The 26219-nt window shown below is 38.3% G+C and overlaps 1 long non-coding RNA gene across 1 annotated transcript in view; it reads right to left on the bottom strand.

Annotated features, from left to right (window-relative positions):
- LOC127570175 (uncharacterized) overlaps positions 1-2145 on the bottom strand; it is a 30700-nt gene extending 28555 nt beyond the window's left edge. The window contains exon 1 of the long non-coding RNA XR_007956314.1: positions 2131-2145. This is a non-coding gene — a long non-coding RNA (uncharacterized LOC127570175). The remainder of the gene's footprint in view (positions 1-2130) is intronic.
- Positions 2146-26219: the final 24074 nt, after the last annotated feature.

Below are 26219 nucleotides of genomic sequence, written 5' to 3'. Positions count from 1 at the left end.
GGGCAATTTGGGATAGGCAATTAAATGCTGGCTCAGCCTGCAAAGCCCATATTCCTTGAATGAATAAAACTTTGGTATTTGATACTGAGAGAACAATATGGACTGGAACCTCACCTCTTTTTGTTCCTGTAGCAAAGAGGCATGACCTGGCTGTGCTTAACCTGGATACACAGAGACATAATCCTGATTAATATTGCTAGGGAACTTGCTCTCTGCCCAACATTGGAAAAGGTGATCTCTCCTATGACAGAGCTTAGAAGTTCAGCATTTTCAGCATCTGTTTCAGCATTTTTAATTAATGTTGTTATGCTATTGTATATTAATCTTGAATGAACAAATAAAACTAACTTCTTGTTATCATTTTATTGTCAGGTTGAACATTGATCCGACGATAACTTTAGATCACAATATAAAATCATTTCTTAGAGAAGTAGCTATATTCTGACTTAACCTGACTAGAGGTTTCTATAACATCTGATGAATTAGAAAAGAGGAAATGTTTTAACCTAAAGGTCTGTAACACTCTGATACTGAGACCGTTAAATAGATTTCTGAATAAACTTTGTTTATTTCATGAGATATATTAATGAATTGTGAGAACATCACATTTAAAATTGATGGCACAGAAAATAATTTATTTCTCCAAAATGACTACATGCGTGATGATAACTAGTTCTTTAACACCTCCTGATTGAGATAGGTGCTTAAAACATCTATTTGATAATATTAGCAATATGAAGAAGTGCTCTATCTTTACAAGAAAAAAATATTCCAACTGTAATTTTCCTCAAATATTTACCCCAAGGTACCACTGGCATTGAGCAGCATTTAGCCATTTAAGTGGAAATACGTCCAGATATTCCATGCACGTGTAATCAAACACAGAAGTCCTGAACTTACTGAATAATATTCTGTGCCATATCGTCAAGACATCCAACTACTGGACTCTCCATGCTATTCAGTGGCAGAGCTGAATCTTGTTGAGAGTCCCCAGTATTTACACTGGTTAAATAACACTTTAATTTTGCACCAGGTGAGACCTCGTGCAGGAAACACAAGTTTATTGATTTCAATGGAATTGGAAGGCTGCAGAGAGAAGAAATTAGGAAAGAAAAGCTCATCTCTGAACTTTTGCTAATATACATGCATTTTTAAATGTTTTAGCTCTTTAATTTTCCCTTATTAAAAAAAAGGATATACTTCGAAATGTTTACCACAGTTAATAGGTTTTCAAAGTCTCTGAATGAGATTCCAAGGCAAAGGACAAATACCTTGAGCTGAATTTGTACTTCATATCTAACCTGGTTTATTTCAAAGGAGTTGTGAACCTTAATTGAAAAGGGAAATGATATCTTTTTAAATTTATTTTCTAATTAGTTAAATCTTTTGAGCTGTTTCTAAACATCTCTGATTACCACAGCATTCAGTGGGAAGGGGGGGTAGTGGTGCAGAGTCTTCAAATTCACCACCTGAGGTCCCAGTTACCACTTCCAACTCTCTGTCCTATCCTAGTATTGAGGTCAGGAGTTCAAATTGACCCATAGAGTTACAAGTGGTAGATGCAGCCATGGGAAAAGTGCAGGAGTGGGGCAGGGGAAGTGGGGAAATGAGTACAGGAAACAGGCTGCATTGAACATGTTCCACCCCAATATATCCCTCGATTTTGCATGAGTAATAGTGTAAACAAAAATCATGTTGATCGTCATTACTCTGTGAAACCCACAGCAACTTCAGGATTTCCATCTATATGCTTGTTCAATGTGAAAATCAGAGTTTTTGATAGTGATTCAGCACTTGTCAATAACTGCACTGTTAGCAGAGTTAACCATTGCATCAGTGGAAAGCAGTCAAACTGATGAAAACTTAATTTTATGTTTTGTTTTGTCTGGTACAGGTGAATTTTTAATCCAATGGTAAGTCATAAATAATGCATAACAAACTATCTACAAAACATAATTTGATATACGTGCATTCTAATTCCTGCACATAGAAATGTCAAAATGAAATGAATTTTAAATTAACTAAACTTATACAGTTTTGTGATGTTGTAACTTCTACATTCTTCATGTAAATGCTCCAGTGTTTATTTAGCACTGTATAAAGTTTAAAAAAACTTTAAGTTAAACTTACTCATTTTGGTTTCTGGTTTGTTGTTTCTAAGCATTATTTAATATGATTGGCTGTTCAGTCAATTTGATGACATCACAATTGCTAGGTGCAATCAATCCTCTTGGATGAAAGCAGGCGTCAGAAAAGTGGAAGTTTTTAACCACTGGGATTGCTCGATCTATGAGGGGAGATAACATCGAGGTCAATAGTGAACACATTTGCTTTGTCATGGATTGCAAATTCATGGCCATAGCATAAAGTACTCGTGTCTGTAGAACTAACTGCTAATGTGCTAATTAAGCCAATATGTCGCTTGCCTGTGGCTCATTCAACCTGCAATTGGGATTGTCAGAGGATTTAGTAATGCATTAACATTTGTCATAATGCCTTCTTGAAATTCACCATGATTAACAGGCAGATCAAAGGCTAAATGAATGGTTAAGCCTTGCATGAAAGACATTGAAAGATAAAGACAACAGAAGCATGTGGAAGCAGAGTGAAAGTAAATGATAGAGCTGAGTTACTGAGTAAAAAGGTATTTCCCATAGTCAGTGCTCACAAGGGCAAAGAGTATTAAGGTTGAGAAACTGCGATGATTACAATAAGTCTATAAGGTCAAATGACGTGTGTGGATAATATTGTCTTCCTGTCTGGGAAAAATAACACATTGCAATGGTGTCTCAGGGTGTGCAAGACCTAAAGGGTAGAAGATAGAATTCTAGCACCTAAGAGCAGTGGAGGAGACCATTCAATCCAACATGTCTATACCAATTCTTTGAAAGAGGCAATTGTCTTCACTCATTGAAAATGCAAGATTTTTCCAACTATTAATATAACAAAGTACAATTTGTCCTTTGTATGCTTACATAGAAGGCATCAATGTAATACTTCAAATAAATTCTGATATCATCGAAAGGATTTGCAAAAACAGCATTCATTTGCAATATTTTGTCAATTGTCTTCTAAATGTCGAATGAATAAATAATGGATGTCTTTTAGGGATTCTCATCCTTGTTGTTAAATCCTGCCATACCCTTCACCCTCCTATCTCTCTAATTTCCTGATCCCAAAGATGTGCAGATTAGTCAGCTAATTTGTCACTGTAAATTCCCCCCTATGTAGAATCTGGGGAAAATTGATGGGGGTGAGGGGAGGAATAAAATAGGGGATTAGTTTAAATGGGTGCTTTGTGGTTGAAGGGCCTATTTCCATGCTGTATGACTTCATGACTCTGTTCTGTAACTCTTTACATTTTGATCTGCTGTGTACTTTGATTTTTATTCTAAAACCATTGGCAGTCATATGTTCACCTACGAGTTTAAATTTCCTCACACAGTTCTATTAAACTTGCCTCTGTGACCCAGCATTTTGTCATCTGAGTTAATATTGGATTTCACAGTGTCAAACTTCTGTTTTGCACTTTCACTCTTTTGACATACTTTATAGGGTCTTTACAGATAGCAGCTGAGAAAGAATTTAATGGAAATCATTTGTAGAAGTCCCTGGACTTTAACCTTTACATGGAAGGTCTGTGCCAACTGGCTGCAAGGGTGTTTTTTGTGTGATTCTCAAAAGCATCACAAATTCTCCATCTCCTCTTTCCCAGGAGTTAGTGGGGATTTATTTAAGTAGGTTTTGAACCATTTCTTCTACAAGTAGTCCATCTGGTAAACTACTTCCATGACAGGGCTTGGAATAGAGTTTATATTTCATGAGTCTGAGGCCATGCATGTGAATGAATTCCCCTGCACAAATCCGGAAATTCCTGATCCAGAAATTCTATGGATTTCTGGGCCTGAAGGCAACTGGAGAAACAGCTGAAGACCCACCTATTTTTAAGGTACTAGGATAAAGCCAAAATATGAGAATAAATGACATGGCCCATTCACAATTATTCATTACTTTAGAAGTGTTGTGTATATGAAGGTCACTGTTACTTACCTGTATGTTTTCTTTTGTGTGCACCAATAAAAGACCTGAGTTTCTGGAGCTGGTGTTACTGTGGGTGACAGTGAAACAGTTACATTTTGTATGAAATTGGGGGGGGATTCTAACATATTATCCAGCTGTACTGGCTTGTGGCAGGTTTTGTATTCAGTGAAATGGAAATGAATTTCAGCAGTTACAGTGGACTTCTTAAAAGCTAATGCAATTTGTGGCACAACTTACATCCAGAGTGACAATTTTACCTGGAGTGGAAGCTAATGGTTTCTTGTGACCCTAAGGTTTTCAGAAATTAGTGCAAGAATGGAAATTGATATGCCTGATCTATTTGACCATTTTTGCTTCCTCTCCTTTTCCATCCCTAATCTCAATGATACTGCAAAGAGTTATTTTTCATTGTTCTATTTTGTTCTACTCTTATTTAAACAGACAAGAGGCTGCTTAGGTGCACAATTCAGCATTCTATATTAAGTGTAGGGCCCTTTCCCAATTTTGAGACACAAAAGGAACGGAATAGATCCAACTGTGCATTATTATTAGTTCTCAGAAGCCATCACAGAAGTTATAATTACGAGTGCATAATTTGAATCAAGAGAAGATGTTTCATTCAAACTGCTTACTGGTTCAGTGCAGGGTAACCACAGAAGCTGTAATAAGGATCACATTTACTGTCTTGCTCAAGTAAAATGCAAACAAAATTCAACAAAGATGTTTGTGACATTGGGAAATTGAGATCTTGCACATTATAAATTGAGTTGTCAACAAGGAATTTTGCAAGCTTGCTCTCCAATACAAGAATGAGTAACTGTACTTTTCTATTAGTTTGTAAATGCTTTAATTCAGAGATTGAATTTCCAATGATTTTATTTATTATTTCATTCAAGTGTTAGTATGCCTGGAATTCCACACCTCAATGACATCTCTCATGATATGTCCAAGTTACTACCAATAGAAGAAAAACAAAAACACATTTATGCAAGACCTTTTACATCCATTGAATTGCGAACATTTGTAACAATCATCTTGAGAAGCAGCACACTTGCTTATCTTGTGAATAAATTGCCTGTCTCATGCGAAACATATAATAAGCCAAAACTATTATAGGTCTGTTCTGAGATTATTAATCACAAGCAAGATGGTAACTCAAGTGCTGCAATGCGGAGTATATTTTTCTTGAAACTCCAAATCGATAACTGTTCATTTCTAGTGCCAGATATAACAACCCTAAAAAGGAATTAAAAATAATTCTAAGAATGTTGCACAAGCCACTAGAAGGTATAGTTAAAATAAGTTAAGTGCATATTTGATAAACATGTGGGATAAAGGTGTGGAAAGATAGGTTGAGGGGGTTTAGTGAAGAGAGACAGGTGAGCATCATTTGGAGCACTTGAGCTGAATTATCTATTTCAATGTTGTAAATAGGATACAGGATGCCCCCGTACGTGTCTGCTCCCCAGCCTTGCATTGTGTGCTAAAGATGAATTGTAAAGATAAGGGATCAAATCGCCAATGCAATATAATTGCCTGCAAATGCTTGAGTAAGTGTTGGAAAGTGTTCCATTTTATTTTTTCAAAGTTAATGAACAGCACAGATGGTGCCAACCAGACTAAACTGTGCCATATCCATGGGACTTGGTGCAGCTTATCTCTTGCTCTGACAGATGGGCTCCCTGGTGGTAGATTGTCTTCTCCATCTATGCTAATTAATTTGATCCCAAAAAGCTAGCCAAGGTCAGGGCAGGTCAGGCAGAACTCCTACACTGTGAAAAATGAGCCAAGATTCCAGAGTGGCTGTAAATGGCAGCGTGTGTCTTAATGTGAAATCTGATCATGCCATACATTTTTTTTAATGACATTAAAGAGAAGTTTGTGGCTGAAGTCTCAGAGTGAGGGGTGCACTGTGAGCTCTGCATAGTTCTCAGCAACTTACTGGATCTGTGAGGTCCATCTTCCAAAGTTATGCCAGAAATTACACATGCAACTGCCAGCACTCACCAGTTTTTCTGTCTGGAAGGACCACACAATGGCTCAGAAGTGTTGCTCATCTGGAACATCAACCTCCTGTATTACTATATTTCAATCCTGGAGCCTCTGTCCTGCAACTCATAGCTCTTTGTGGAGCTCAGCGTCCCAGTGTTACCTTCCCTTCCCTGTGCTGTTTATAACCTCTGCCCCCAAACCCCACCCCCCCCACCACCCCTCATCAATCTCGGCAGCACCAGCAGCAGGAGATTGGATGATAGGAATTTGCTTAGCACTAATTTACAGAGCGCACTTACTAAAAAAAATCACTAGTATTATGTTCACAATTAGAGATAACAAAGCCTATTCAGCCCATATACGTCCATCCCAACTGATGCACTTACAGCACCCAAATGGAGCATCTATTGGCCTCCCAAATAATTCCAGGAGCTCATCACCACCACTCTAAACCATCTCTCCCAGTATTGATCAATTTTCTGTGAGTTGGGGGAAGGGGCTACTTTCCATTTTCACGCTTTCTGGCTGATTCCTAGTGCTGGAGGTCTGAATGAGAAATTGGAAATTCTTGAGTCCTTTGGGAACAGAAATAGGAAAGAATTGTAAAGGTAAATTTGCAATGTTATTTTGAAGAACTTTGTAAAAGCAAGAGAAACAGATGGATTTTAATAGACACACCTTTTCCTCCTATTGTCTTTCAGTAACCCAAAGAGTTTGTGATTCCCTGGCCAACTCATCAATCTCCACTAACCATTCCCCTTCCCACAGCACTTTCCAACAGCAGGTGAAACACCCGACCGTCAACTTTGTCCCTTCCCACCATCCAGGTACCCAAACAGTCCTTCCAGGTCTGTTGTTGTTTTCCCTTGTACTCCTTCAATTTCACTGTTGAAATGAAATGATCTTTATGGATGGCGTGCAAAACAAAGTTTTCCACTGTACCTCAGTACATGTGACAATAATAAACCAGTTTACCACTTGCACTTCTTCCAAATTAATGCATTGCATTCAGTGCTCATGCTGTGGTCTCCCCTATACTGGAAAAAACAAACACAGATTCTCCCCTACATTGGAAAAAACAAACAAAGATTAGGTGACAGCTTTGCAGAGCGGCCCTATTCCGTCCACAGGAATAACCCAGTGTTTTCTGTTGCCTATCACTTTAATTCTCCCTCCCACTCTCACTGTGACCTACTTATTTGTGGCTTGCTTCACTGTTCCAATAAAGCCCAATGTAAGCTTGAGAACTTCATCTTCCTTTTGGTCACTTGCATCCATTGGGACTTAATAACAACTTCAAAAATTTCAGGTAACTCGCTTTTCTGTTTGTATCAGAAATGACCGATTCTGTTGTATAGTTATCTATCTGTAATAACCACTTATTTTATGTTTCTCTCTCCACAGGCACTGCCTGATATGTTGGGCATTTCCAAATTCTTCTATTGATTTCAGGTTTCAGCAGCAGCTCTGATCTGCATTTCACATCCTTAACATGTCCCTCATTGTTTTTCTCTCTCTAACTATTCTCATTGATTTATTAACCGGCAGCTCCATGAACAACGGATTCACCTCGGCAATGGCAGACCCTCAACATATATGAGATATTCCCTTTTGTTTTATCCATCCCTCTCCTACCCTCCCTGCAATTTAAAACTAGCTAGTTTTCTCCCTCTTTTCCAGTTCTGGTGAAGGATCTTTGACTGAAACATTAACTTTGTTTCTCTTCCCATGGATGCTGTCTAATCTGCTGAGTGCTTCCAGCATTTTCTATTTTTCTTACAGGTTTAAGTAAATTCCCAGTAACTCCACAGCTTATTCCGGCCTGGGCTAATGTGATAGGGTCTTACCATCTGTGAAAGCCTTTCAGGGGTTGAGCTGGCTATTTATGATTAGTAACACCCTGCAGGGCCTTTCCAATCAGTTGTGAGTTGGCTTGCTGTCAGAAAAATGATCCAAAGACCATGCTCGATCAAGCAGTATAGTCAAGATCAGTGGCTTGGCACACTTGGGCAATTCATCTGTCATCAGAAGATCTAGCCTTGTATGGTTCTTTGCTGTAGAATCAACTGTTTCAGTTTTCAAAGGCAGTTATTTCAAAAGAAGTATTAGTTATCTTGCTTTCCAGCTGAATATATACAGGCCATTAAGTCCTGGCACATGTTTATGTGTACTTCGAGACTATTTTCTTTCAGAAAAATAATCAATAACTAAAATTTGGAACTTACCGCCTGGATTACAACCACAACAAAACTTGTAACCTGTGTGTGAAGATCAGTGACATCAACAAAGGTCTGCATATGTTTTTCTGTTCGAGCAAGATGACCTGTGGAAGGCTGCACTAGTTCATTCAAGAGTTAATGAGACCTTCATCATTGATGACTCTGGGAACTCAGGCTTGAGAGGGAATATTTGAAAAATGTGCTACCTCCCTTTCCTCTAAGAAAGTCTTTCCAAGTATCAAGGTAGATACTGATCAGTGGTCATCCACGTTTGAAGTGTTCCTGTCGTTAGTAATGGTGTAATTTCCCACTCCCATGGCATGAATGCCACTTATACTAGACTTTATTCACTGCTGCTGCTGATCCTTGTGCCAGTATACTGAGTGGATCAATGATATGAAGCTCCAATCGATTTGTTCCCTTAGGTTGTCCATGGTGAAGGGCATGGTTGCAAGTCACAGCCTGCAAGGCTCCAGTGGGAACAGGCTTAGACGTTATTACTGAGGGAGAATGTCACTGGTCATCAGGTGACAGGAGAACATTAACACCACGCAATAAAACTCCATACAACTTTGTATTACTTATAATTTGTAAATCATGCAGGTTTTTATGCCTCCCTCACAGTTTCATGCAGACCATCAGAGAAGCTAGCATTTCCATCACAATTTGTTTAGTTAACAGAATTTAACTTACCTGTTTCTCCCAGTGGAAGGTGAACTCATGTTCCTGTATCATTGTGCTGCCCACTGGATTCCCATTCAAGGAACATAATCACCATGGTGCTATTGCTGCAATGCTGTTGAGCCCACAGACCTAATCACTATTAGCTGTGTTTCAAAGCTCCTAAAATGTAGCATCATACCTTCAGCATATTCTAATTTAGAGGTTAACATTTACTTTTTTAGTGCTGTGCTCCTGAAGTGTATATTTCAGGAAATCTTAGGCTTGGCTTTTCTTTTGATCTTCCTTGCCTGTTTCATCTGCTGGCCTCTTTTTAATGAGTCCCTCTGAATATTTCTGATCGGGTGGGTGTGGCGGGCTTAGAACAGTGATGTTGTATTGCCATCACAATTTTTTGTTGTTAGTTATATGGACCTAGACCTATGCAACAGCACAGCCTTTTGTCCGATCTTGTCTACGCTGATGATCAAATACTATCTCAGTGGTTCCATTCATCAGCACTTGGTCCATAGCCTTCTGTGGCGTGGCAATTGAAGTGTTTGGACTCAAAGAGATTCAAAGAGTCATATAACACAGAAATAGTCCCTTTTGCCCAACTTGTCCATGCCAGCCAAGATGCCCATCTAAGCTAGTCCCATTTGCCTGCATTTGACCAATATCCCATTAAACCTTTCTTATCCATATAATCTATTCAACTTCTTAAAATCTGCTTGGTCTGCTTAAGAATAACTTCCAACGTTTTTGATTGGCTAAGATAAAAAAGGAAAGGAAAAGGGTTAAAATGTAACCACAAAGGCAAAAAACTAAAATTCCATTGGCAATTTTACATCAGTTTGTCATGTAGAGAAAATGAGTGAATACATGATTGAAGCTGCTGCACAACTATAGTTTGACAAGCCTCTACTTCAAAATAAAGCACTTTGAATGATGTTCTCAATGCAATCTTTTTTAATGTCTTTTTGCTGGGGTTGCCCATCCCTTCAAGGCAACATTGTCTCCCTGTCTCTTCAATCTTCTAAGCTTTGAATTTCCTAACAAAATTTTCCACTCCATCTTTAAATACTTATTAGTCAGATTTTTGACCAAGTTTTTAGTTTCCACTTCTAACATCTCTTTGTTTTCAATGTGGTTGATCTGGCCTCTGATCAAACACCTTGGGCTGCTCTATATGAAAGAGAAAATAATATCTAAGCTTTTTTCCAAGTTGATTCAAGTACCATTCCAGAGTCACAAACACTAAAATCTGTGTTGACACTCAATGCAGTACTGAAGGTATGTGGAGCCATTAAAACAAGGTCAGGTTGCTCTATCAGGTGGACATAAAAGATCCAAGGCTTGACATTGAAAAAAAGCAGGGGAACTATTTCCAGTATCATGAGAATATCCATCAAAGAATTGATTATCATAATGCTGTTTGTGGGAGGTGACTATCTTTGGTGTACCTGCACTTCACAACAGTGAGTAATGATTCTTCAGAACTAATTTACTGGCTGCAAAGCACCTTGGGACATTCTGAGGCTGTGAAAAGTGCCATTGAAATGCTTGTCTTTCTTTTTCCTCTTGATGGATCATGTTATTACATAAATGCAAGACTATTTTTTCCTTTTACACACATTTCTAATTCTTCACCCACACTTCCCCGAACATACTTGAATAAAGTTGTTCATCTAGCCTGTCGAACTGATCTATTACTTGACTGAGCCAGTCGAATATTAATAGCAGCCCCGAGACTTGACTTCATGACCTTCCAGCAGAAAGTCACAATCACAATTCATTCACTGAACCAGAACATTTTAACATTTGTTACATTTCAGTTTAGGAAATTTATGCTGTGCACAGATCTGATCTCATAAAATCTCCTTGGCTACAATGCAATAAACAGCTTCGTTAACCTTCCTCAGCGTTTAATGCACACTATAGTTTACAGCAAGCACTGGCACAATAAATATTCTCAACTGCATTTATTACATTTTTCAAAGAATGCAATAAACAATGAAATCTGGTAACTCGGTTAAAATTGTGTGACCCTATTATTTTTTATCATTCGGAAGTACGCATTAACATTACAGACTGAGGGATTTTACTTAGGTAGGAACCGCGGTAGAACAACAGAGACAAAACTGTAACTGCATCCTGCAGCTTACAATTCCTTTCAACCCACATTCCAGAAATTGGTTCCACTTGTGTAATTTTTATGTAGAATGTGCGCAAATGAGTCGTTTTACACATTTAGACAGACTTGTGGTCATTTATAGGTTAGTGAACATCAGGAAACTGGCCTGGCACTTCTCTCAGTACTGCACTGACCTGTTTGTCTGGTATCAGTCACACATCTAATGACTTCATCCGGTGTACAGAGGCCACTTCCGTGTTGCATGTTTGGAGGCTGAATTCCAAGTCAATGTTGACTCATTCACTGAAGCATACAAGAGAATAGGGCTTTACACTAAATATGCTCAAAAGGTCCTCTACTAATCTGCCTCAGCTGGACAACACCACCATTTGTCAATAAACTTCCATGATCAAACCCTGAAAAATTATGGCCTCATCCCAAATCTCATGAGCTATGTCTTCATGAAGAAATTCACTGATGGCTTAAGGATGCCTGCAAACCTTTGGCCTTCGACAAGAGGCAATGATCCTTGCCATCCTGTATATTAATGAGATATGGACTACCAAGGGCAGGCACATCAAAGCATTGGAGAAGTACGGTCAACACCGTCTCAACAAAATTCTCCAAATCCACTGGCAGGATAAACAAACCAATGTCAGCATCTTTCAGGACATCCTCAGCAGTGAGCTTCTACTTACATTCAGTTAGCAACAGTGAGGGCACTATGTTGTTCACATGCTCCACACCAGACTCCCGAAACAGGCACTCTATTTTGAGCTCCATCACTGAAAGGATTAACCAGGTGGTCAGAGCAAAAATTTAATGACCTTTCCCACCAACTTATAGGAATCCCTGGTACAGTTCAAAATCAAGAAGGAACGTTTGAGATGGCATTGAGAACCTTACACCATTGTATCATGTGCACATAAAAAAACAGCATAAATGATGGAAAGTGTGCACCATCTCACAAACTACCAATCTGCCTGCCTTGTCAATCAGTTTGCAGGTCCCACATTGGCTTCTTCAGGTGACCTGATAAACCTGAAGAACAGGGGTGAAGGTAGGTCATCCTAAAAGAGTAGACTGTCTAAAAGAGAGAGAGGTTTACAGTCAGAAACTAGTTAAGGTGAAACTAGCAACCAGTGTTTCTAACTCACAAAAAATTACAGGAAGCAAATTACAGGATTGACAAGGAGGGACATGACTTAAGGGATCCCTCATGTTACATTAATGTGTTACTCCTTGTATGTATCAGCAGCAGGTGTTTGTTTATCATTATATTTCAAACATCATTTTTGAGTGTCCCATCGACTATTACAATCTGTCCCGAGGTGACAAATGCCCAACTTCTGGATCCCCAGACAATTGAACGAACTCCCATAATATTACTAAATTCAAAAGTCTGATGTACATAACATACGTTCATTCCTATGAACAGCAGAACTAGTTTCCTCTTTCCACTTTCAGTAATCTTTCTTTCTTATCAATCTAATGTGTTTTTGATGCCACTCATTACAATACTGTGATGGAGGTGTGGTTACCATATTAAGTGATTTCTGTGTATTTTCCAACATAGACAAAATTGACTTATGAACTTCTGTAAAACCAGAAGCCGTTCATTACCCAGGGACAGTCTGTATTCCTCTTCCACACAAATCACTGCAGATATACATTTAGCGATCAATACATCATGGTGTGACACTTATGCTGTCTAGTTAGTCACTGAGGAGGTAGTGGGTGGAGTGGTCACTCGAGGTACCATGGGTTAAATGTTCACATCTCACTGTGCTTATTAAAGTGAAGTCCAAGACCCAATCCCAGTCACACTTTGGACTCAGGACCGTGAGTTTCAGGGCTATCTGTCATCCCTGTGGGCCCAGTTTGCACTACCCTACCTGTGGAAATAAACTTTTCCAAATTTATATGCAAATCTCAAATAACCTCAGCTGGCAACAAGAGGATCCTTAGAAGCCAAGAAACATCCTGTTAGCACAGAATGCCAAAAACAAAAAAAGCAAACACAAATATTAGACAACCGTGTTGACATTTTAAAAGGCAATAAATAAAATTCAAGTATTGCTGGAAAGCACTGAACAGTTTGAAGCCTATTAAATTTGCTGCAATCTTATTATAATTGATATTTTGGCTTCTCTATTTTGAATGTAACATTTCAATCAGTTGTCTGACATTAGGCAAAAAAAATCAATGAAAACTGTTGCTCTTTGGCTGCAGAGGCAAAATCAGTTAATGGAAAAAATGGTTGTACTGACTGAATTGTAATACACCTTATTTTCTTAATTGATCCAGTTTAGAAGGAGGAGAAAGATTTCCACTGAGTGAACTTCAGATGTCTTTATTACAAAACAGTGGCAATATCTTGAAAATTTCTTCTCCATAGGTCTTCCTTGTCATGAGTCCAATCCAACTGTTTTACATGGTCTTTTCTCAATGTGATGCCCAGACCATTGCTTCAGGTGTTGGTGTTGTTGAATCTTGTGGAATAAACTGCAGTCTCATAGGGCAACTCAAGAGGTGATGCAGGGCTTGCTTCCCCTTGAACACACATTGGTCTGGTGCATTGAAGCCCCACAATTTCATGAAAAAATTGAATTCTACTGAATCCCACTGTCAATCTCCTCAGAAATGCCATGGGGACCATTCATCTCAGCTTCCTTCTGAGATCCCCTCTGACACAAAAGCTAGTCTTTAGCTAAATCATTTCTTCCCTTTTGATATAAAGAAACACCTGAGAGCACTGGATACAGAAAAAGCTGTGGGACCAGACAACATCCCAGCTATAATACTGAACACCCATGCTCCAGAACTAGTTGCACCTCCAGCCAAGCCATTCCAGTACAATTACAACATTGGCACCCACCTGACAATGTGGAAAATTGCCTCGGTACATCCTCTCCACAAATAGAACAAATCCAATCCACCTAATTATTGCACTGTTAATCAGCATCAGTGTGCAGAGGGAAGGAAAGTGTCATCAACAGTGCTAGCAAATAAGGACATATGCCAAAAATTTGATGATATGTGTTCGTAAGGATTTAATTTATACTCTTGGCACTGATTGTCAATACACATCAGGAATTCATGGTCATATTCTTCACACCCAACCATTTTGTTGAAGGCAGCTATAAACCATGCTAAGGATAAACCAATTGGGCAAATATACCAGTTGAACATGTCCATCAAGTAGCGATTGGAATCAGTTTTGATTAAATACACTGGTGTTAAATGAGCAAATAGTCTTCTTCATATCTTTCCTGATTTTCACTCCCATAGAAATTAGTGGGAGCACAAAGGAGGTGTGATAAAACATGATGCTACTGACTCCTTATCACTTACTTCATTCTGTCACACAACAAGAATTGGAAGAGAATGAACATGAGTTCCTGTTATGTCTTCACTGCAGGTGAGCATCAGTGCCAAGAACATGGAACCATTTTTAAAATAGCGCAGTTTCAGGGGAAAGAGAGTTAGTAAAACCTGGCTGTTCTATAAGTAAATAAGAAATAGTGTTTTTCAGAGCAGTGAGGTTGAAAATCTTCACTGCAGACAAATTTTGCTGGTTCCTCCACTGTTGACTTCTTTTGGGTGAGTTTTATGCTGGAAAATAAAGTGCCAGGGAGAATGAAAATCCTGATAAATGAGGAGACGGATTTCCTGACACCCAGAAATTTGTGCAAAATTGCTATTTCGGGTGAAGCCAATTTTTGACAGTGTGATGATTGTTTTGTGAGTTTTGTGAATGATTTTTCGCCCAGGATCTTTTCCTACCCTTAACCACTTTAAATGTCCAAACAAACTGCCCAGGTTTACCTTTAGAAATACCAATATAAAATGTCTAAGAGAGTAAATCTGTAGTAAGCCCTCTGTAAAATCAGCTCCCATAACTAGAGTGCGTTTCTCAGGCATGGGTATACACCAGTGAGCAAGTGCTTTAGGTATTAACGAGCTCAGAGTACTTCTAAAAATTTATGTTCCCCACACAGAGGTTTGCGTGCTGGGAGCAAATATCAGGAATTCAGGTGCGGTGGTCCTGCAAAAGCACAGGTTCATTAATTTTACAGTTGACAGTGAAAATATAGCTGCACAAAGGACCTAAAGTAACCATAACATGGTTTCAATCACAATGTTGAAAAAAGCAAAGTTTCTAGAGGATTCATTGAGATTCACAGCTTTCTTTCTCCTTCATCTAGAAAATACAACCTTTACCAATGATATCACATCCCACAGTTTCTGCAGTTTTCATGGACTGAGATTGTTCTCCATAATCAGCCCAGATACTTATTCCTCATCATTTCTGCATAATGTGACTTTTTCATGTTCCTGCAAATCTCACATCCCCTTCATAAATTACCTCAGACCCAAATGGTCCTCTCCCAGTAGACTCACATATGGATCCCTTCCTCAAGGAATTGTCTTCCTGCTCCCAAAACTCACTATAAACATCCAGCTGTATTCTCATCCATTGCACAAACTCCTAATGTTGCCAGAGCATATAAACTTAACTCTCATGGTTTGCTGTAGCCCTCAATTCCCAACCTCAATACTCCCACTGTCTCCAAGTATCTCCACAGCCATACATCAGCCAAGCAGAATCAATGCCATGCCATCCCAAAACTCCAGCATTCCCAACCTGACTTACGAGGGACAATCCACTTTACGCACATACTCTCAATTTAGGGAACATCTTCCCCACGATCTTTGTGTGGATTATTGACCAAGGAAAGCTATTCAATTGAGTAACTAAGTAACCAAGGATACAATAACATCCAAGTCACTAATTTACCAATCCCACCAGATTACCAACATAATCATATAATTGGAATTTGTATGTACTACTAACCCCTAATGATTAATGCTAAAAATACATTATTAATTATAAATACTGGGAATCACTCCTATGCTCTTCTTAAAAATATTACTTGTTCTTTCACACCCCTCTTGAAAAGAAGATTGAAGAGAACTGTATCCACAGGTCCTAATGATCTTCTGTCTTGTTTCCAAACTGCATCTAAATTAAAATGCAGAGCAAAAGAACGTGAGTGCTAATCTCCTGTTTTCATTCTGCTCCTGACCTGAATTGCACTCAGTTTCCTCCATGATATTACCTGTGTTGGTATCTGCTTGCCCCTCAAATGATGGGCTTATAATAGGCAGACACATCCTAGCACTCATCAACAAGAATTTCTATCACATACACGGGAGAAATTATAAAGGAGTTATCTGAAGGTCAAATAAGGATGAGAATCTGTTGCAGCATAAATGAGAAGATGGACTGGTGGGGACAAATGGCTAGATTCTGCACTGTAAAATACATACGATTCTATGTTAAGCTTAATATCATTTTTATGGTAACTGATATAATGAAATTCAACACTGTTCAATAAAATGAATATGCCCAGGATTTTTTTATGAAAACAACTTCTCAACCTAAATTTTGTTGTTGTATTGCTAAAGAAATTGACTTACATGATGTAAACCTAACTTAAGCTTCGAAATGCGCAAATTTAAGTACTTCAAGCCATGAATCTAAACTCAGAAGACAGCCTCATGTAAATTTACACTGATGGAATTGTTGAGTAATGACTTTCGTGTTTTCCACTGAAATGACACAAAAAAAACTTCAGCCTTATTCAGGCCACAGGTGACCCTGAAATGTTTGATCTGAAAGAGTTCGCTATTCTGAACCGACCTGTACCCATGAGGATCAAACTTAAATACCAAACAGAATACATGTCGTAAGCTGCAAAGATATCACAGCCTCAAGGTCACCTTCCCAGGAGTGAGTGACAAACATTAAAGCACGAGTACTTTAACATCCAGAACCTCTATTGAGCTAAAATTAATTGGATAAAACTGCCGTAATTGGAAAACACAAATGCAAAGCACTAGAATTCACAGCTTGCTGCCAAAAACCAGCAAGGGTTGAAAAGTCATTTCATTTTACTCCAAACTTTAGCAGTAATCTTCTAAAACTGTAAAAACCACCTTATCGAGCTAATTTATGAACTGTTTCAGACATGTTCGCCTTGAAATGAAACTCATTTGTCCTTGTTTTAATAAGCAATTCACGCACACAAAAAAAGCAGTTTTCCGTGGGTTAGATTGCACCAGCGATCGTTTCCAGGTCAATTATCATCCATCGGGAAATTGACCTGAGTACTTCTAGCTATGTTTCCCTTCAGTGCAGCTGATATTTGTCTCGCTTCAGTCACAGAGCTTATAACATCCTCACATACTTAGCAGCCATTTCCAGGATTGCAGCACGAAATTGTGCATTTAGTTGCAGACTACAACTTATGTTTATTTGCAACAGGAAAACAAGTAGCAAACGCTACAGTATGGAATTGTGAATTCTCATTTCCCTGATCTGACTTTGATGTTTAACAGCTTCTGCCATATTCAGTTTTCAATATTCAATTCACATGCACAAGCATCACTGTTTTTCCCTTGATGATCATATCATACCCATGCTATGCACCTCTGTGCAAGATTCTGTGACGTCTGCCTGACTGATCAGGCTGTACCTTGCAGTAGGTTGGGGCTTCTTGTGCCTTGGGAATCAATCAGGGCAATGGATTGAGTGGAGTTCACCACACTGGAGATTGCTGCTACTCAGCTCCCCTGTGTTTTCCTTCACCTTGGCTGCAGCTGATCTCTGGCTGCCAAAGGGGGAAGTTTTTAAGGCCTGACTGCCTTCCCAGCAGTCAGCGTGGCAATGGTGTGGCAGCTGTGACCTTTGTGTACACTCGCAATGGCAACCATATAGATCCTAATTTTGAATGTGAATTGATGCACAAAATGCTACTGCACTATTTTTAATGCAGTTTTGTCAAATCAAAAAAAAATTCTGGAGATTCTAGTGGGCCCTTATGTTATATGCAGCACATATAAAATAAACCAAAATCAGGTGAACTCCAATTTCGAGGCAGATTTGTCTCAAGTTATATATATAAAATCCACAGCTTTTCAGTTTTTTTTTACCCACACTTCTAAATTAATATGATAATTCACCGGTTTGTGTTTTGTTAAATAGAATTACCTATTTACCACTTATCTAGTACAGGAGCCAATTCCTGGTGGTTAACAATATTAAAAAAAAAGACTTCAAAGATGTGGATTGATTTTTGGCATTCAATCCAGCTTTTCATATTTTGAAAATATTGTGGTTCTTTGTCTATCTTGTCAATATTAAAGATACATTTTCTGTAGCAGTCATTAAGAGCAGGAGCTTTTTCTCTCCATTGTTCTCTTAGCTACATCACTATTCTTTGCTTTTTTTCTGTTAATGCTGGTAGTTTGAAGAGAGCACATTTGCAGAGCATTGGAAGTCTTTCTGGAATGTTTTGTTAAGACTTTACCAAGGTATTTCCCTGAGGATTTCAAACAAAAACTTGTGTTACTCCACCTTACACAAGACGTAAGATGAATTATTAGATCTCTGGCATCTGCCATAAGGTTTCTCCCGGTCTGCAGAAGCAAGGATGAGGGAAATGGGCACCCATTTACAAACTCTGGAATTCTGTTGTCAACCCCTTTCTCCTCCGGAACAACTTTTTATGAACACACCACATATTCCCTGGCTTCCAAAACAACTGCTTCAATCTCCTCCTTAATTCAAATGTTTTAATTCAGTCATACATCCTGTTTGCTATCTGCTTCACCTGTCTATACCCTGTCCTGGCTTTTATTAAAGCAGCTTGGGTTGTTGTGCTATTGTGAAGATCTTGAATGTGGTTGTTACAGATTTACTAAAGGCATTAAAGAATCAATGAATTAGAAAATGAAAGCTCTATAGGGGAAGTCATGACTGTGTTAAAAGGGTCACATCACTCTTGGAGCATCCTTAATGAGTTGAATGACCTTATGTAAGCCTGAGGGGAGAAACAGACAAAACCAAAATATCCCTTTGCCATGGGTTCACTTCAATCATCGGGATCGTGTCCTTGCAATTATTAAGTAAATTCTAATTGAATAAATTGCTTGCTAATAAGGCCACTATCACAATGCTGATTCCTTGTCTTTTGCACCACATAGCCCACCAGTTGCAAATCAGCATTGAATATGCCGTGTTAACAGGAACAGTGTTGTTTTCAGTCAGTATGCATGCGTCATTTACAGATGTCTCAATTTAAGTAGCAAATTCATCAGGGAAAAGCACAAATAAATCAAAAGGCATTTTCAATACACTTATAAACACAATTTATACAAAGCATTCTTACTTCAAATCATTTTATCTTGATGTTGAAGAGGGACAAACATAAAATGAAAATATAAACTATCAGTTGGTGTAATGCTGTTTGATTCAAAAGTACGGTTTCTTGCATCAGTTAATTAGTTGTTCTGAAGAACTCCAGCTAACTCTCTGGAGAAATGATTTTAATCATAAATAAACATTTATGAACTAATTGGTAATTGGTTTATTATTGCCACATGCACTGCAATACAGTGTAAAACTTTTGTTTGCATGCCATCCAGACAGATCATTACATACACAAGTACATCTAGGGAGTACAAAAGAAAAACAAAACAGAATGCAGAATATAATATTACAATTACAGAGAAAGTGCAGTGCAAGTAGACAAATAAAGTGCAAGGGCCATGACAGGGTAGATTTTTTTTCACTAACTTTTAAGGTTAAGCTAAATATTCAACAAACAGAATAAGTTGGCTGATTCTGTGATCCTGTATGTCGTCAGAATATTATTAAAAGTGACGTCAAATGGATAAATGTTTCATGGATGATATGTGGTTGGTGAAGTCATGGTGGGAAATTGGAAAGAAACTAATGAGAGTTAGGGATTTGATATTAAGATAAAGGGTAATGGGTTATGTTTGGTTGATGCCAAAATGGATTGGAAAAGTGCAAAGGTTGTTCAACTCATTCTTCGGCCATGAGCTGCTTACACATTGCTGGAGGAGTTTGGTGAGATTGTAGGCAATGGGAAAAAGAATCTGGGAGTGTATTCTGCTTCTTCAGGATTCTCCTGGTGTGCAGTGTAACCTGAGTACAGTGACGTCGTTATAGTTGATATGGATGATATAGTTCAGTTTGATCCCATCCATTCCAATGGATGGATGGCCAAACTAATTATACACCATATAGATCTGTGCTTGTGCTCCATTTGGCTTGAGGGAGTCAAAACTGGTGCCATAACAGAAAAACAAATTGAATAGCAAAGAGTGATGGTTTTGCTGAACATAAAGGCATCGGAAGTGGTGCAGAGCATTGACTGAGTTAATTATTGTTGTGGAGGTGTAGTAAAAAATAGAAAGACAAAGACTCTCAGGAACAGTTTAAGCCGCATGGAAGAGCATTTTCTTTACAATGGAAGAATAGAAGTAGGAGGGAGGAGCAATGGCAGTTCTAAGATTCATGAAGATGGTTTGTAATGGTTTTATTCATCAACAAGGCCTTGTAATTAGAATGGTTAATGGGATGGCCACCAATATGGTGAGGAGAAGGTTGACACTTGGGAGTTAATAAATATAGTAATTCAGAGAGAAGTTACTTGGCATGGAGTGTGAAAAGAAGATCTTAGGGATAATTGCAGATAAGGTATGGGAAGGAAGTTTGGCTGAGTCAAGTGTTAGAAAGTATGACCAGGCAAGGACACTTCAATAATAAAGTATCACAAGCCATGAGCAAAGTCACAATCAAAAATAGGACTTTTAGTGTTGTGAACAGCAGGGCCTTGTTTCTGAAGGTAAATATGAGCGGGATGGTTATGAAAGATTTGTCTGCAAAGTATTAGTACATATCAGTCAGTGAGCGATAAGTTTGGTGGGGATCGATAGCACACGATTGGACGTTCAGTTAGAAATGTTGACATGTTGGAGTCTCTTAGATGGGACAGATCTGCAGATGATCATGTTAGTCTTGGGAAGCTACAAAGACACTTGAGCTTATAGAGAAAGCAGATCTAAGAATGTAATTTTGGAGTTCCTGCCCCTAGCAGGGAGTTTCAATTAAACATGGAGGTCAGTGTCAGGACACAGAATTTGATAATCTGATGAGAATATTTATCAAAGACATCACAAGAATCCTTAACTCTAGCTTCTCATAAAGGAACCGTCTCGGGTTTAATCACCCAGATAATAACCAGGAGCTAATAATGTCCAGGTTTGGCCTGGCAAATAGATTCATATCAAAGAGTTTGGATCCTATTAGCAAACATCCTCATAACATCCCACTGAGTGAATGAATTATCCATGTCTTGTTAATTACTAAAGAAATCAGGCAGTCATTTATATTTTAGCAATTGCTTATTGGCCTTAGATTCATGGCTTGAAGTACTTAAATTTGCGCATTGATTATACAACTAATTAGTATAGAGTTCATCGACAAGATAAATAACAGTGGCTGCTGAGGTCAGTAATGCTCCACAATCTTTGAAATTTAAACTGCTTACAGATTATATGTTTACAGTTAAGATTATTTCTAAGATTGATCTACACTGATAGCTAGACCAGTTAATAGTGGGTTAATGACCTTTAAGGAGGGAAATCTGCCATCCTTAGTTTATCTGGACAATATGTGACTGCACAACCACAGCAATGTAATTGACTTTGGCCTGCCCTCTGGAATGACCCAGTAAGCCGTTCAATTCAGGGACAATTAAAAAAGAGCAATAACTGCCTCTTCAACAAAGCTCACGTCCTGTGAATACCAAAAAAGATAGTCTATTGAAGTCTATTTGATTGTAGTTAGAATTATTTCCAGAATTTATATTACTTTATCCTCTAAGTTATTGTTTTGCTTTCCTCTAGAGAGAATGAATTTCTTTCTTAATAAATTCACCATTCACACTGGTAACTGTATCTGAAATGGGTGTTTTAAATCTCACCTGCTTTCTTTTCAGGGAAAACTGTATATCTACTTGCGATGCATACGTTTCATCAATTGGAAAATCTAATGAGGCATATTTCATTGGAATTTTAAATTTTATTAAAGCACTCTGGGGCAATCCTTACTTCTTACAACAAAAGTTGAATTGTAGCAAATGCATTTTTAGCAAAGTCTTCTGTTATCTGTTATTCATGTTTATTCTTATATTTTGTAACCTATCATTTCCTTCTCTCTGTTGTCAGTTTAACAAAGGACCATTAACAATGTAGCAAAAGAACACTAGAACTAAATTCGGAGCTGAATTTGAACAGTGAGCATTTGGAAAATAGATCTGTCAATTTCAAGAACAATATAGATCCAGATGAACCCTTCACGTTTTTAATGTGTTTTGGCAATGTTTAAGTTCAGGTGACAATAAACTTGAAACTTGAACTTGAATGTTGCCAAAGCACATTAAAACTGATGCATTAAGTTTGAAGTGCACTCCCTGTTTCTTTGTAGACAAAAAAAAAGTTGAATAATCTGATCTCACAAAGGATAAATGACTGTCAGATAATCTGGACTTGATGGTATGGACAAAATCAAATCATTTTATAGATTTCAATTGCATAGTTTTCCCTGATGGAGACTCATTCATCAATCAACAAGTCCACACTCTGGAGTACAATTCATTAGAAATATGAAGTTATTGAATGCTCTTCTACAATCTTTAACTATTTGCCAAAAGAGCAATTAGACCAAATATATATTGTTTTGGCAAAGCTTTCTTGACTGCCTAAATATAGCACCCTCAACGTGATGTACTGTTTCTCAGTTAGAGAATTTACTTCAAGATGCCTGTTTACAAATCTTATAAATAAGGGACACTCTCAAAGATTAGGAAGGACAGTTGATAAATTAGTTATCATAAACGATCAAATCAAAGTGTTAGATTACAGTAAGTGCCATTGGGGTTGGGTTATATTTTGCACTGACTTCACAATTTTGTGAGTCAAAGACCAAGGTGGGGAAGGAGTGAGGTTGGTGGGGGGGGGGGGGCAAGGTTGGTGGCAGAGGGGTGAATATTAATGCTCATAAATAAATGGGGTCAGGTCAGATGAAAGGTTAAAAGGATGGGGTTAGGTCAACCTGGAGATTAAAAGGCTATAAAATCTGAAAAGGATCAAATCAGCCTCAAAACTTCCCACATTTTATAAAGGCAAGGCAAGCTAAAGGGTGGGAAGCCAAAGCATTCTCAGAAAGCAGGTCATATGTCTTCATTTTAACAGCGAATCTGACCTTAGCATCAAGTGCCTGGGCTTCTTTCACCTCATAAAACACACCAGGGAAGAAATACTGGGAAATTCCAAATCTGTGAGATAAATGTCTTTCCAGGGCTGTCAAAGGGCCAGGAAGAACACAAGTATTTGATCTAAATCCAACAAACTTACCAGTAAAACTTTCACAAAGTTTGCCTTCTCTGGTCTCACTTCTGAACTGGCCCACCTTGTGATCAGATCCTCCACTGAGCAGCATCCACACTCATCCATCTCCATAACCCCAGCAATCAGAGCCTCTGGACTATCAGGCATGTTCTGGGTGGGAAATATAAACAAAATGTAAAGATCTTATGTAGGATTAAACTGCAGGATGTTTGAGAAATCCAGGTTGGTGTTTCTGAAACATAATTCCATTTCCTGAGCAAAGTCATCACAAAGACAAGGGTGGGGCTAGTGGCCATATGGAAGTACAGAGTTGGACAATGTATGGGAGACAGTGCCCACTCCTGGTGTAATTTTATATCAAACAGAAGATAAACTTGTCTGTCTCATTACCATTTCAGAAGTTTCTGTTTTCTTTTGCATTTCTCCAGATCCAATCAACCAGGTAGTTTACCCTTTGTCCATGACTGATGTTGTTGAGTATGAGCCCTCACCCCTGGTCCCATAGAGACAGTCAATATCTGCAACATTAAGCTGACGCAAATTAAATGTGAAAATAAATTATAATGAGGATATATTCATCTTTGTGCTCATAAAGTCAGAGGAATCAAAGGTTGGACACGTTGTGAGTTGAGCTAGTTTAATTTGAGTTTTTTTGTGGCCTGAACATCAGCATGTGAATTTTCTAACAGTAGCATTTCATCAAATTCGTCTACAAGCAAATGACTCTGCGTCGAAGGATCTTACTTCTGGCACAAACAGTATTCCAAACTTATCTCTCCAACACATGGAGACTTCCAGAATTCTGAATCACACCACTCGTCTGCCAGTTCTTGCAGCTCTCTGCACTTGTCACCTTTGCATTCAGGTTTTTCTATTAGCAGTTCCAACACTTCAGATTGGCATTAAACATGTAATATCTATCTGATTACCTAGAACAAAAAGCTTCCCTATATTTTAGATGTCATTTGTGGTTCAGTTGATGCCAAGCTCAATTCTGATTCAAAACATGTTGGGCTGAAGCCCAGTTCTAAAGATTTGCGCATAAAAATCAAGACTAACAGCCGAGTGTGGTTTTGAGAGAAAGCCATACTGGGAGAAGATCTATATTTTGGATAAGAAATTGAACAAGCCTCATCTACCCTCTCAGATGGATGTAAGAAACCCAATGGACTCTATTTCAAAGAAGAATAGGAAGGTTATCCCTGGTGTCCTGGACAACATTTATCCCCTAGTTAAAATAACTAAAAACTTGTTATCCAGTCATTACCTAACTACCATTGAGGCAGCTTGCTAACAACAAATTGGCTGGAGTATTTTTTAAATTACAACAGTGAATACACTTCAAGAATGTATACTGGATAGAAAGTGATTTCAAATTATGTGGTGACATTAATTCTGCTCATAACTGTTATGCCTTCCCATTGCTTGTGCTGATCACTGTCATTTCATTTTTAATGTTGCTTCAGGTGAGAGCCACTTCAAAGAATTTGCTTCTGAGGATGCTATGTGCCTGTGATGCTGCTGCAAGTAAGTTTTTCATTGCACCTGTGCATACATGTATGCTAATAAACTTGACTTTGACTTTGAAGAAACATATACCAGCTTCCTTGCTGGACAAAGTGATCTCCAAAATACAGTCAAGGTTCTTCCAGTCCCTGAAAGTTTTGCAGGAAATCAGCAGACTTCCCGGAGGAGTGATGTGAATTGTATTTCTCTGGGAGATGATGGGTTTCCACTGATTTTTGGCTGACATTACAGTAGTAAGTTAGAAGATCCCCAGTGGAATTTCAAGGTCATGACTTCCCATGCATTTAAACTCATACATTGCTTCCCTCTGGTGTCAAGTTTCTTTCAACTTCTCTTCATCCTTTTTTTCTCGTTCCAGAAGTAAGGGTATTATTATGATCTCTGGGAAACTAGACTTCAGTTCTCTCCTTCAGAAACCAATAGCAACAATCACCTCCTTCCAAATGTTCTGCCTTCCTTTTATGAATTTAGTGTAACAAATTTTGGTTCCTCTGCTTCTGTTTGCTAGCTACGATCCTTGATGATACTAATTAAACACAGCACCAAGGCACACTACTAATAGTCAATTCCGAACAAGTCTCTACCTGACATTGCGAACATTTGGTGAGGTTGGAAAACATGTCACTAGACGTTGTTTCCATATGAATTATTCATCGTCTTTCAAAACAAATTTTAATCAACACTGTAATAAATGACCCATGGAACCAAAACAGAACTTTGTAGCTGAGAGAAAAAAAGGATTAACAAGTTCCTAATGATTTATAATATGAAAAAATGGGTATGCCTCCTGAGACATTGGCAACAAAGCAGCTTCATAGCTTTCTTTAGTGAAAGTTAGAACCTTGTTTGGCTTTAACCATGATTTCTCTTGCCAGATTTGACAACATGTAAATAAATCTCACATTGAAGACCACGACACGTGCTTTCATTCATCTTACTTGTCTAACAGAGCGTTAAAATATTCAGACAAATATAATTTATAATATTGGTTGAAGAAAAAGAACTCTCCTGATGGTTTGGTTGAATAGACTTCATCACTGACAGTAACAGAAACAAGAAAATTGCAATTTTAATAGCAGTTGCACTAAGATGACTAACTTCTACTGATGTAGGGTTTGCTCATGATAACCTCAGGAAGATTCATTCTGACTCTAACCTTGCCTCAGCTCATCTACTGCTGAAATCCTTAGCTATATGTTGGTTATTTCAATTTACTCCTGCCTCTCCTTCTTTGTTCTTTTCTCTGTCCATCATCCTAACTTGTACTCAGTCCTGTTCAACTACTACTCTTGTGCTTGCTGACCTGCATTGATTCACATTAAAACAAGATCTTGAATTTAAAAATTCATTACTATTTT

The sequence above is a fragment of the Pristis pectinata genome, chromosome 5 (assembly GCF_009764475.1).
Source record: "Pristis pectinata isolate sPriPec2 chromosome 5, sPriPec2.1.pri, whole genome shotgun sequence".
NCBI classification, from domain to species: domain Eukaryota; kingdom Metazoa; phylum Chordata; class Chondrichthyes; order Rhinopristiformes; family Pristidae; genus Pristis; species Pristis pectinata.
This window is presented reverse-complemented; position numbering and strand designations above follow the sequence as displayed.